Genomic DNA, 9,767 nt, shown 5'->3' on the forward strand with positions numbered 1-9,767 from the left:
TAACTACATTATATTATGGTATTATAATTTACTCAATCAGTATTTTTATACAATATTACCTATTGTAAAGATTAAAAGTTTTATTAATTTTACATTTCACGAAGCAGCAACCTAATTACTAATTTTAATATTCTATAAATTCTGTTATGGAGTTTTTCTTAAGCCTATAAAACCTTAAATCTGTGTTCAACGAGTTTCAAAGAAGGAGGGTTATATACACAGTCAAAAGGGTATATCATTAAAATCCCGAATGTTTCATACTTGTTAGTTGTTAGTAGGTAAGTTTTTGTACATCGCTTGTCTCACTTGATTTTGTAGACACGTTATTAACACTTACTGATTAATTGTTTATATTTATTTACACATTTTTAATAAAAATAAATTCATATAAATTTAAAATAAATAAAGTGACTAAAATAAATATGTAATAGATTTTTACGTTTATATAATATACATAATATTATATATAATAGTAAATTTTGCACTCGTATGTTTATTATGACAACTATTTCAATAATTAAAAAAAAATACAAACCATAAATGATTTCAGTCAGACCAAAGATGGCAACAATAGTAAAACGAACAAAAACAAAAATATTTTTGAAATAATAAAAGCCTCAATAGTCTACATTATAATAACAAAAAAAACATTCTCCTTATCCTATTTTTTTTTTTTTTTTTTTAATAGGAGTCACTTGACTCGGAAATAAATGTATTTCTGTCAAACAATTTTTTTCCGTATTTTGAATATGTACATAACATTATAGATCGAATCGCAGTGAAATAACGACCATTAAAGCCCAAAGTCGAATTGTAGAATTATATAACTTATATGAGTTATAAATTACATTGGTATAGTCTACCATTGAACATAAAGTAATACATTAAATAGTAGATAATAATATTATGGTCGTCTTATGCGTATCTCGACTTTAACCGATGTCATATTATAACTGTTTGCTTTACATGCACAACATAATTTACATGACGCATACGATATTATAACAATATTTTTGTTTACTGCAATATAACCGCTCTTCCGGTCTATCTGTTTCCGGGTTGGTATATATGTATGAATAATATATATACGCATAGTACGTGTAAGTTGTGTAATATGTACATCAGGACATTAGTTGAAATATAATAATATATAATGCGACCGCCAAGATGCATGACAACAATACGGTAAACAATAGGGAGCTATTGTATACATTCCCTATTAGTACCTATAAATGTTATCCAATTGAATTCAACTTACGACTACAAATTTGTTAATATATGTGTTAACATTATATCGGTAATATGAACTACATTGATGTACATAAACGGAAGTATTTTTAGTTTATGTAAATCGCGAATCTCTCAAATTATTGACCTTCACGATTTGTGTTTCTTTAATACATCAATAAATAACATTTTGTCATGTCCTTGGTGAAAATAGACAGGAATAAGATGTACAAATAAACATTAAACATTCGAAATAAGCAATTTATCAGTATAAGATTCATGTTGCACAGGTTTTGTGTTGTTTGTGGATTATAGGTACAACCGACCTAATATGCGCTGAAAACAAAATTTGTGTTTGTATTAAAAATTACATATTTTTTCTCCGTCATTCGAATCCCCAGCTAATAGGTTGTTTATTGACTCGAGTCAATAGCTTTATTGTATTGGTTCACAATAAATTATTGAATTTACTTTTTAATCGTTTGCCAATGTGTGCTGATAAACTGAAAAATACAACTTTACTGTATTATATTTATCAAATTAGTTACTTACTCGTAAATCCAATATAATAATTTTAGATATATATATACATGTAATTCATAGACCTACTTTTTCTGAAATAATTTAAATAAATTATAATTAATTTCTATTGAGTTATAGTTAATGCAGTAAGACATATTGTCTCGTTGGTTATTGCCCAAATAATATGCAATATAATTAAGACAAACACGTTAGTGGTTATAAACTGCAGATTAATAGAGGTACAATATAGACGAGTATCTATACGTTTTTTGGACACAGTAGTTTGTTCACTTTAGCCGTGCAATTTGGAGACGAATACAAAGTCGTGGCTTTTCAAACAAATATTATACTGAGGATAATAAATTTGCGTTATAAATACGAACATTAGAAATATTTGTTTTTTAATCTTATTACAATATTAAAATATGATTTTAAGTGTATGCGATGAAATGACTACGTGCAAATGACTCAGCACATTGGATACTATTTAAAAATTATCTATTTTATTATTGACAGATACCACTTGTTTTGGAGGTAAGATCTAGTATGGGACATTCTTCCGCTAAAATTTGCTCGATTATGACTGTGAGATAATATGATTATCCTACACAAAATCTCTTAACGATAAATCCATAATATATTAATTGCAAGGAGGAAGGACTATATTATTTGTATTATTTATAGAATAAATTATGATCTGGAAATTGTAGAATTTAACGACTACCTAACAGAATATCAGAAAATCGATATTATAAATATTATGATTTTTTATGTTAATATTTTCCACTACAGTCAATACTCATATAAGTCATATTACATTTTAGTGAAAAACTAGAGAAAATACGTTTAAAATACGTTTAAACGATCTGTTCATTATGATAAAATTATTAAAAATAAAAAAAATCATTATTTTTCATAGTATTACTATTATGACATTTTCAAAGATACGAAATTTTAAATAAATGTACAAATGCATTTATTATACTCGAGATTCGCTTTAAAGTGATTATATTATATTGTTAAATATTTAAAAAATTCAAAATCAAATATTTTATGAAATATGCATTCTAAGTTCTGCGTAGTGCATCGAAAAACACATTGCTATGCGTACAACGTAAAAAGCAATTACTAATGTAACGATTGAAAGTTTTTTTTAAATTTAATTTTTTCCTTATTTTTAACAATGTCAAAACTTTTAAAAATATTTTTAATGAAATACATGTAAAAAATCATTCATGAAAAGTTGGAAATGACAACCGAAAGGTAATTGATGAGTGAATGGAGCATTACGTGTTGAAAATTAAATAATTTGACCTTTAATCTTGCACGATAACTAATAATTTTTCAAGCATATTTTTTATAATATAAATATCGAATAATATAAGCTAAATAATGAATAAATTATTCCGTACGACAAAAACTTCACTTGACACTAAATTGCTTCAACGTGATCTTGATAACATAAGTAATTGGTGTGATACGAACAAGTTGCACTTGAACGTTTTAAAATGTAAAGTTATTACTTTTTCTACAAAACGTCCGTCTTTATTAAACAAATATTTTTTAAGTGTTGAAGTAGCTCGAGTCAATCACGTGAAACATTTCGGGATTTATCTTGACTGCTCTCTTTCATTCGGTGGCCATTATATCTATATTTAAAATAGAGCTTCCTCAATGATAGGTATTATAAATTGAAGTCGTAATGATTTTGATAATCCATTAGTCTTTAAATCATTCTACTGTGCCTTTGTTAAATCAATTTTAGACTATAATTCAATAATTTGGTCTCCTTACACTCTACTGGTCCAGTCCATTCTCTTGAGGCGATTCAAAGTAGCTTTTTAAGACTTGTTAGTAATACTACATGACATATTCAACGTTTTCCCCACGCATCATATAATAAACCTTTACTATTATGTTTGAAACTTGATATTCTACAAGTTAAAAGGATAAAATATGATATATATTTTATATAAAAATTATTAAATGGCTATATTTACTGTCCAGATCTGTTATCGAATTTAACATTTCTAGTTCCAGGTCATGCGACTAGACAGATCGATACTTTTTATGTGCCATTCTAGCGTACCGTATATGGTAAAAACTCTCCTTTAATTAGAAACATGTTACATTTAAATACTTTTAATATTGATATTTTTTTTTAGGTAACTCCATCATTTATTTTTATTTATATCTTAGCAATTTAATTACTTAAATCATATTATAACTCTCAAAAAATCTTATTCTCTATATTTAATATATTATGTTTCCACATACCATTGTAATTGGGCTCATCTTTTTTATCATCATAAATAAATAAAATGAAAATAAATATAAAAATTTCCAATGACTTAAACCAATTTTTTTCCTTTACTTTTGTTTATGTAATTTTTAATTATTCATAATTAATAAAATATAAAAAATTAACTCAACAACAATATTAGTATTTTTACACTAGGAAATAAATCTATTACAGTGCATTCTGTACATTTTATAACTTTAATTCTAATTTAGTTTACGTATAATTTATCTTTTATTACATTGGAGAGTTTTTGCGATAGAGAGGATAGGGTTTGAATATAAGTGGATTTTGAATCGAAGTTTGGCAAATAGAAATCCCGTTTATGGTTTGTGTGTACTATTTTTAAAGCTTTTTAATCCAATTTATTATCACAGATATAGTATTTAATACTATTTATAGTATATCACTGTAGTGATTAATCAATTGGTTATAAAATTAAGTGCATTCAGACGGCTGAGGTTTTCTGATTATTTTCGTATTTCAATTTAATAATGAAAAATAAATAAGTGCTAAAAACCGTATAAAAGTTGATCGTAGGTAATAATAAATTATTCAATAACAAAAAAAAAAATTGAAGTACCTATAATAGAAATAATAAAATTATCGAATACAATATGTAAGTTCTATTTTTATTTCAATGGTAATATTTTAATTACTTTGTTAAGCTATTATATACACACACACATATATATATATATACCTATTTTATATAATTGTGACGCCACAAATCTATTTATTTTAAAAAAATTATGTTATTATTATAATTGAATATTGACTATGCGTTAATGCAGTATATACATAAAAATTATTAGGGTTTAACTGTTTAAAATGACAGGAATAACTCAATTCAGAAAACCCAACCAAGTCGTGTTAACCGACAGATTATAATTTATATTAGTAAATCTCTAGGTTAGTTCCGTTTGAGGTCTCTAGGGGTTATCAGAGATTGAGCGGGTAGATAGTCGATTTATAAGTGGATTTTGAATTGTTGACGGTAAGTTAACTTTGAATGAAATGAAAGGTAATATGATTTGGTTGATTGAGTAAATAGTAGAATTTTTAAGTCACTGTAGAGGTTATTATTTTTGATAAACCGAGGAACACAGAGACAATTTGACAGAGGCAAATTGATTGGCAGACCTGAAATGTTCATAAATTGGAAGGATATTTTACATAGTCCTATATCTGAATGCCATAAAATAATTATACTGGTCTGCTTTATAAATTCATAGTTTATGTCTGGCAGATGTCTTGGATCGAAGAAATGGGCGGAGTAGGTGTGACGTGGGGTTGACTTAATTTGAGATGTTTATGAATAAATGTTTTCAGAAAATAATAATATAATATTATTTCACCCTACTTCTTATTTGTTCATTCAATTCATAATATTGTATTATGTTGTGAATTTATTCACATACTACATAATGTAGGTGGATAACTTCATTAATATTCATAAATATACATTAATCTACACTAATCTAAGACGGCAGTAATTAAAATAATAAAATAGTATAAAAATAGCTTGTTTTTTTTAAAAACTCATTTGCTTTTAATAATATTTAGTAAGACGTGTTAAAATTTGTGACTTAATTATTAAAACACATTAATTATTTTAGAAGTTATTAACTGTGTTTTTCTGTCATAACTTATAAGCAATACATGTGTTATATGTACTTTATATAACCATGTAAATCGTAATATTTTTATATATATATGTAATACAAATGCTTTTTGCAAAATATTTTGTGAAAAAAAAAATCTAAAGGTGTCAAAAATACGATTGATTATTTTATTGTGAGCCATCCAATTCATATAAAATAACAACAGTCCTTAATAATATTATTGTCAAATAAAACAAATAAATAGTAATATTATTTGGTTTAAAAGAAAAAAAGTATTTGTTTCATTATTTTTGGGACAAGCTGTTCAGTTAACATAATTCGGTTATTATTTATCCTGGACAGACATTAGAAATAAAAAACAATAACAAAACAAACATTTATTAAAAGATTAAAAGTAAGTTTTAACATTAATACTTTAAGATATTAATAAATAAAAATAAACGAAAAACACACTAGTGTGAGTCGTATTACTGTTGTATATATAACAGAAAAAAAATTCTATTTTTATGAATAGTTTACGATATTTAATAAAACAACTGTTATACATGGCTTACATAATATAAAGTACGTCGTATTGTATTTAAATTTAAATAAAGTAACATTTATCATCACCTGAAAAAGTATAAAACCTGTATATATAATATATTTGTTTTATTAATTTATAAATTTATAGTTATTTAATGGATCGTATCGTTAGTATATAATCCAGTCACCTTGACAATGTATAGACGGACGACTTTTCTCTATTGAATTTGTACCTGTGCCGATCACTTCAAAAATATTGGCTGAAACACTGCACTTTTCGACGCATATGGTAAAAACGTCATGTCTAACTGTTTATTCAACATCGTATTCTAGGCCAGGATGTTTATACTTTTATCTACATGAAATATAGCCAGACATTTTAATCGGGAAGGATATTTTTCAAATGTTTTAATAGTTTATGGCTTATAAACGTAATACATAAATAATAAAAACAAGATTTCGTTACAACTTGTGAGATATCTATTATATTGTTATAATATAATATATTTGACTATAATAATAATCGAAATTATAAAAAATAATATTATATCCGATATCTTTTTTTCTAGTTACCAAGTTTTATATTTTGCTTTATATTCCGTAATTTCGTAATAATTTATTGCTTAGCTATGATAACATGTAAATAATTTTATAGTTTGTTGTTTTATATCAGTTATTGTTCCATATGGAGTTAAATTTAGGAATTTCTCTAGGTTTCTGCATTTCTGTATTATTTCATTTTTACATTTCCACGAATTCTGACAAAATTTAATTAAATTAAAAACCAAAAAATAACTATATTATCATCTATTCAAGTACATCATTATACTATCAAATAAAATCCAATAGTAATAACTTAAATACATTTTCAAATATATACAACGCTTACAACAAAATTAATAATATTCAAGTATAGTAAGTGTCATTGAATACTAAATGTTTCCTTGAAAAAAGGTTGATATGTTTCACTACTTGGTATAATTAAAAGTTGTGAATCCTAAAAAAAAAAATAAAATGGTATTTAAGAAATATAATTACAGTATTTATAAAGTACCTTCATAAATATATTTATTATTATTTAATGATTCAATTTTTTAAATCAATAATTTTACATTTTCTATTTATTTATTTTTTTAACTTTAACAAATAATCGTATAAATATTTTTATACCACTTACTTTTATACTTTCATTTCGTGGAAAAGATAAAATATTTACAATTGCATCAGCTACTTTTGTGGCTTTCAATTTCGGTACTTCCGTTTCAGAGGTCCCTGAAGACAATTCCATGTCAATTAGCTCAGTACTGAGACTCTGTAATTGAAAAGAACAAAAAAGTTATGAATTATGTTCAAAACCGTAAAAAATAAATATGCTTTGAAAAACTCACGCGTGATTAGAATGTCAACAGCTAAATTCCAGTTTTATTTAAAATGCGGGTTATAAAATGAAATATAATTTTTTAAAACTAAGTAAAACACCGTGTGACTGATTGAAAAGTTTGGCAGACACATAAATTCTTTGAAACTTTCGCTTATTGAAGTTAAATAGAGTAAATGGTAATATGGTAAATTACCAACTTGACTAAAAATATATATTATACAGATATTAATACATTTAAAATATATATAATGTATATATTTTAGTATATTAAATAAAATATTGTAAAGTATATATTGTAATTTCTTAATCCTTTTAAGTCTATCCTTCATGTAGTGTAGTGTACTTGTTATTATAAATTGTATATTAAGTATATTTATTTGAAAACTATTCAAAATAATTGATTTTCCGAGTTTATAAAAATTATCTGTTATTACTGTTATTAATATTTATAATATAACTTTTTATATTCATATAATTTATGATTGTCACAGATTTTTACTACAAATACTAAGACCTGGGACGTTCGTATCAAACATTGTTTTCCAATCACTTTAAGTGTATATTTTATATATAAAAATATATAATTCATCTATAATAAAATAAATACACAATAATTCATGTTTATTCACTTTATACAATTTTACAATTGCGGATTTTAAAGACCAAAGTAAATAAGTTTATAAAACAATAGCACGTTAACTCCCAAAACTTGAAAAATTGTGAAAATATTCATTTTATCATTTCGTTTTAAACATTTCATATTACATGGATTTAAATATTAATAGTACCAATAAATTAAATCATAAGTTCTGCGTAGTATGTGCAAATTAAATGGTTAAAATAAAGCGTAGATACCCAACAATTATTTAAAAATGCAGATTTATCAACACATTTCAATATTCTTTTTATATATTTAATTCCTTAAAACAAACAATTTAAATGATTTATTGATTCCACCTTTCTATTACACAACTGCAGTTTAATATATATTTTTTAATTAAAACAAAATATTACATTAAATATATTTTCCATTACGTAAAATCCATCAACGATCGTTCTACTTTTAATCAGCGATCTATTTAATGCACCTACAACTTGAAATCAGCGCCTGTGACTATTGAAACTTTTCCTACCTACTTTTCCATTTTGCAATAGAATATTTAAAATCTTGATTATAAAAGATGTATAGTCTAAAACACAATTACATACGACATAAACGTCTCTGATCATATACATTTATATGGTAAAATTAATCTGTAAAAAGTTTGAAAAATCGATAGTTTTGATAATTGAATTATTTAACTAATAAAATACAGTCATAAATTAACTTGATATCCGACACCTAGTTAAAGTGTTTCAATAGATAATAATTTATTTTAAACTAATTTTTTTTTTTTTTTTTTTGTCTCGAATGTAAACATAACAAGTAATTTATTGTATTTTAAACTAAATACTGACCCAACCCTAGGGTTAAGTCAAGATAATTCTGAAATTATTATAACCAACAAAATGTAATCTGTAATATAATTTGTGAATACTTTAATTAAGCGTTTAACTAGAAATTAAGTATTAGTAATAGCTAGTAATGGTTACTAATGACCTTTTATTCCGAGTTGTTATTAAGATCAATAGAAAATTACTGATTAAATAATATAATCTAATAAATTCTTACGAAAAACATAAATAAAAAATGAATTATTAATATGTTACGAACGATGAGTTTAACGCGTAGTTTTTAATCTTAAATAACTATATACACCTATGTGCAACATTGAAAGCTAATTAAAATACTAAATTATTGTTCACCGGATAAATTAACTTTGACGATATCCTATTAGCTGTCGTAAATTACACTCGGTTAAGTAAGTTTCAATAAACATGAAAGTAACTACTTTCCATAAATCCTTCTATATATAATTATAGTTTTAAGCAAGAATGAATGATGATTGTATTTTTTTTAAGTGCATATAGTCATAAAGCTAATATGTTAACAGCGTTCGACTACCATAGTAGTATTAACATAATTTTTCGGAATCCCATATTGATATAGGTAACATTAGTTACGGTTGTTGGTAGTCCACGACCAAGATAAATTGTACATTTGGTTTCAAGAGAAGTAGTAAGCGTACAAAAGTTATTACGCACTGCATTTTTTGTTTACCGTTTAATAATGGATACGTTTGTTAAA

At 24.7% G+C, this 9,767-nt stretch overlaps 1 protein-coding gene across 4 annotated transcripts in view; it reads left to right on the forward strand.

Moving 5' to 3' along the window:
• Positions 1 to 9,767, forward strand: part of LOC132920758 (uncharacterized) — a 181,129-nt gene that overhangs the window by 88,810 nt on the left and 82,552 nt on the right. The window lies entirely within an intron of this gene.

Source organism: Rhopalosiphum padi, chromosome 2, assembly GCF_020882245.1.
Source record: "Rhopalosiphum padi isolate XX-2018 chromosome 2, ASM2088224v1, whole genome shotgun sequence".
Classification (NCBI taxonomy): domain Eukaryota; kingdom Metazoa; phylum Arthropoda; class Insecta; order Hemiptera; family Aphididae; genus Rhopalosiphum; species Rhopalosiphum padi.